Source organism: Prunus avium, unplaced genomic scaffold (genome assembly GCF_965620075.1).
Source record: "Prunus avium unplaced genomic scaffold, drPruAviu1.hap1.1 HAP1_SCAFFOLD_19, whole genome shotgun sequence".
NCBI lineage: Eukaryota > Viridiplantae > Streptophyta > Magnoliopsida > Rosales > Rosaceae > Prunus > Prunus avium.
In genome coordinates, this window is record NW_028276879.1 from 472,501 (window position 1) to 477,500 (window position 5,000).

A 5,000-nucleotide genomic window follows, 5' to 3' on the forward strand; every position below is an offset into this window, starting at 1 on the left:
GGAGTCATAATGGGCTCTAAATAATTCAATACAAGGTATTTGGACGTGATTTTTTGCAGGGATACTAAGAAACATGCAATCTATGATGGGAAAAAGTTTCATAAATTTTTGAAGTCGGGAAGTATTTTTTATTATTTTTAGAAGTCGTAAAATTGAAAAAATCATTAAAACAAATCCGGGAGGAATTTTTTAGTTTTGTAAGTTGGAGAAGGTCCTAAAAATCATAGACTACTTATGGGGAGCTTATTGTGCGAGGAAATTTCAATAAAAACGGGGTTTGACAAGATTTGAAAAATTCTGTCGACATTTGAAAAAACCTGGAACCATGCTGCCGGCATGCTGCGCACATGCTGCGCGCAGGCTGCGCGCATGCTGCGCGCAGACTGCGCGCAGACTGCGCGCATGCCATGGCAGGACAAGTTTCGCTAGCCTCACTGTCGACAGATGCGCAAGCTGCGCGCACAGGCTGCGCGCATGCTGCGCACAGGCTGCGCGCATGCTGCGCACAGACTGCGCGCACGCTGCGCGCATGCCATGGCAGGACAAGTTTCGCTAGCCTCACTGTCGACAGATGCGCAAGCTGCACGCAAGCTCCGCGCACGCTGCGCACAGCCTGCGCGCATGTTGTGCGCAGGCTGCGCGCAGGCGCCGCGCATGCCATGTGTCACGGGACGAGCGTGCGACGCGGCGCGGCGGAAGCAAATCACAGATTTCGCTCGCACAAACGCTCCCGTGCGGCCCAGGATCCCTTCGAATCCCAGTCAGCCTTCTCCCCACTTCATGACTCTCACAACTCCGCGAGAGGTTCACCATCATGTGTCGTCTCCCATAGGCGCCAAGCCCTATGGCTAGACAACGAGTCACACTTCCTTGTGACAACACAATCACCCCGCATCCGGCAACGAACCCTCGACGCCCATACATCAAGCGTTGCATAAGACACGTCAACTGCATCGACCACGTCGCATGCCAAACTCGTGGCTCGCTCATGTCCAAGTCGAGACATGGCGATCCAACACACCATCGGTTTACCCACACTTCTGTCGGTCATCCGTTAGCAACCACGATAGCCCACATCCTCAAGCTATCCACGCAAGCTGTCACACTCGCATGTCGCCCAAGCCTTGGCGACATATGTATTCCGAATGTCCCACATAACCATCTATGCTTTGCATGGGGTCGCAACCCATGCGTACCGGCATCCGAATATCTTCCTTCCATCTTGGACAAGGCCGAACCCAAGCCAAGTCCATCGAGTCTCGTCAAATGCCTCGCTAGCCGACGGCATAGCGAATGCCATACGTTGACCTCACTCTTTCCAACGATGCGCAATACGAACGGCCCCGCGTGTTCGTACTGTCCTCGGGAAGTCCTTTCCCTCGGAGACATAGATTATCCTTCAACAATCTCATGCCCGCCCTCATGACAACCTCCAATGTCATAAGGATGCTCGCTTAGTGCCACAAGGGTGTAAGCACCAGGGGTGGTGGAGAGCATGACACCATGTCACCCCCTATATAGCATTTTATGCATTTAGCCTTCTGCCAGGAGGGAACATCACCTATGCACGAGGAGTCATAATTGGGCATAACTTCTTCGTACGAACTCCGAATGGCGAACCGTCAGTTGCATAGCGTGTATCTCGTCATTACGAACATCTTTCGTGTTCTGAGTTTCTTCAGGTTCCTCCCGTAACCTTCCGAAATACCCAAAATACCCCTCACACGCACAACCCGGCCAACACCAACCATTCTAGCTCTTAAGTCCTTGCCCCTTCCACACTTGGACTACCTCATAAGCGCATGGATGTCCCAACGGAGTCACGAAAGCACACGCTCAAGTGCGATCCGTGACATTCTCCCCCACTGATAGTGTCGACGCCCTCGTCGACGTGCCCACTGCACTGCCGCATAACAACACCATATAGGAATATCCTCTTCTCTTCGCTCCATGGACCACAATGCACCACTGTGTTCACCCTTTTGAACTTCTCTTTCAAAGTCCTACGTCTTTCCCTCTTTGGGCCGAGACCTCCGTCTCTTGTCGCACTCGACCACTGAACAACCACATAGCCCGCTGGTCAAGTACCTCCACATTTTCCACATTCAAAGAGATGCACCCCACCTGGGTGTGACTCGGAAGCCAACCGTGTGTCCTCCACGGCACCTCCATTTGTTTGTGCTCCTGTACTGCCACTTCCTGGCATTCGAGGTTCTCCCCCTACTTGTCTCGTTGGCACACCCCCACCTCGAGGTGCCACCACAGCAAAGCCCCGCAACACTTAGGCCCTCTGCCATCGAGTGCGGACATACCCCATGTCCTCGGAACCCATGCCTTTAGTGAGACTTCCGGATCCACCTCTCTGGAACACTCTCTTCCAAATCTCAGTTAGCAACCATATGTCGAACCTTGTGCCCCACCCATCTGTTCTCAACAATTGTAGGAACAACCACTTAAGTGACTCCTTCATTAAAGCCTAGTCCGTCAGCGACTTACTCCCTCAATAGAGCCTAGTCCGTCAGCGACATACTCTTTTCGAAGACTGCACCATTTCGGTCTTGAGCTCCTACCAGTTTTCCTCCGAACAAGGTCCCGCACCTCCTTGTCCAACAATCGTCACCAACTCCCTTGCGCATATGCGCTGCCATACCTCAATGGCGTTCGTGGGTCTCCCCCACTTATCTCGTCGACGCACCCTCACGCCAACGTGCCTCCGAAGCTTAGCTCCATAACACTTAGGCATTCACAATTCACCATGGTAAGACATCCTCCCTACTACGAGTAGAACCACCTAACCAACGCCCACACTTGGACTTGGCAGAACCTACTTCCGCAGCATCCACAAGGGAACAAGTAAGACATCCTCCCCAAAGCTACTCCAACTCTTTGCATGCCCTTAAGTGCGGACATCCTACGTCCTTAGCCACCATCCTCACAAGAAAACTCTGGGATCCACCTTTGGAACACACCAGCATTCCGAATATTAGTTAGCAACCTTGTGTCGAACATTATGCGTAACCCACACGTCCTCCACAATTGCAAGAGCAACCACTTAAGTGACTCCTTCATTAAAGCCTAGCCCGTCAGCGACCTACTCCCTCAATGGAGCCCAGCCCGTCAGCGACTTACTCCCTTCGAAGACTGCACCATTTCGGTCTTCAGCTCCCACAACTCTTCCCTGAACAAAGGTCTTGTACCATCCGTCCAACCCATGTCACCAACTCGGTTTACCACAACCTTCAATGGTATGCTATGGTTCGAGTATAAGCCAATCTTTGACACTCTCACCAAACTCGCGCTCCCGTCCTCCCCACATCCTGAACTGAACAAGCAACATCACTTCGTCACAAGCCAGAACCCCTGCCTACCCGACTTCCGGGCGCTTGGTGCACGGATTAGAAAACTAGGCAACCGAGCAGCAAAACCAACCATCATCCCCCATCTTAGAGTCATCCTGCTTGATGTCTTCTCACAACTTCGAGACAAACTTTTGGATACCTTCACCCTTCCATAGGATCCAGCACCAAGACGGGTTTCCAACAACCGTCACACAACCTGATTCCAACAATCATCCACAGTGACGTTGGGGTCTTCTTCCAACTTCGCAAGTCCACTACCCATCACAGGCAATGACATGCTACCTTGCTATCAAAGTTCCTCCATCACCAATCTCTTCTAGGTACGAGTCCCTCACACAGAAACCACCTTCGGAATCGATCGGCTCTGATACCACTTGTCACGGGATCAGAGCTTCACTGTTTGTACCCAAGGTGCGAATCGTTTGAGCAGAAGCCACCATCTAAATCGATCGGCTCTGATACCACTTGTCACGGGACGAGCGTGCGACGCGGCGCGGCGGAAGCAAATCACAGATTTCGCTCGCACAAACGCTCCCGTGCGGCCCAGGATCCCCTCGAATCCCAGTCAGCCTTCTCCCCACTTCATGACTCTCACAACTCCGCGAGAGGTTCACCATCATGTGTCGTCTCCCATAGGCGCCAAGCCCTATGGCTAGACAACGAGTCACACTTCCTTGTGACAACACAATCACCCCGCATCCGGCAACGAACCCTCGACGCCCATACATCAAGCGTTGCATAAGACACGTCAACTGCATCGACCACGTCGCATGCCAAACTCGTGGCTCGCTCATGTCCAAGTCGAGACATGGCGATCCAACACACCATCGGTTTACCCACACTTCTGTCGGTCATCCGTTAGCAACCACGATAGCCCACATCCTCAAGCTATCCACGCAAGCTGTCACACTCGCATGTCGCCCAAGCCTTGGCGACATATGTATTCCGAATGTCCCACATAACCATCTATGCTTTGCATGGGGTCGCAACCCATGCGTACCGGCATCCGAATATCTTCCTTCCATCTTGGACAAGGCCGAACCCAAGCCAAGTCCATCGAGTCTCGTCAAATGCCTCGCTAGCCGACGGCATAGCGAATGCCATACGTTGACCTCACTCTTTCCAACGATGCGCAATACGAACGGCCCCGCGTGTTCGTACTGTCCTCGGGAAGTCCTTTCCCTCGGAGACATAGATTATCCTTCAACAATCTCATGCCCGCCCTCATGACAACCTCCAATGTCATAAGGATGCTCGCTTAGTGCCACAAGGGTGTAAGCACCAGGGGTGGTGGAGAGCATGACACCATGTCACCCCCTATATAGCATTTTATGCATTTAGCCTTCTGCCAGGAGGGAACATCACCTATGCACGAGGAGTCATAATTGGGCATAACTTCTTCGTACGAACTCCGAATGGCGAACCGTCAGTTGCATAGCGTGTATCTCGTCATTACGAACATCTTTCGTGTTCTGAGTTTCTTCAGGTTCCTCCCGTAACCTTCCGAAATACCCAAAATACCCCTCACACGCACAACCCGGCCAACACCAACCATTCTAGCTCTTAAGTCCTTGCCCCTTCCACACTTGGACTACCTCATAAGCGCATGGATGTCCCAACGGAGTCACGAAAGCACACGCT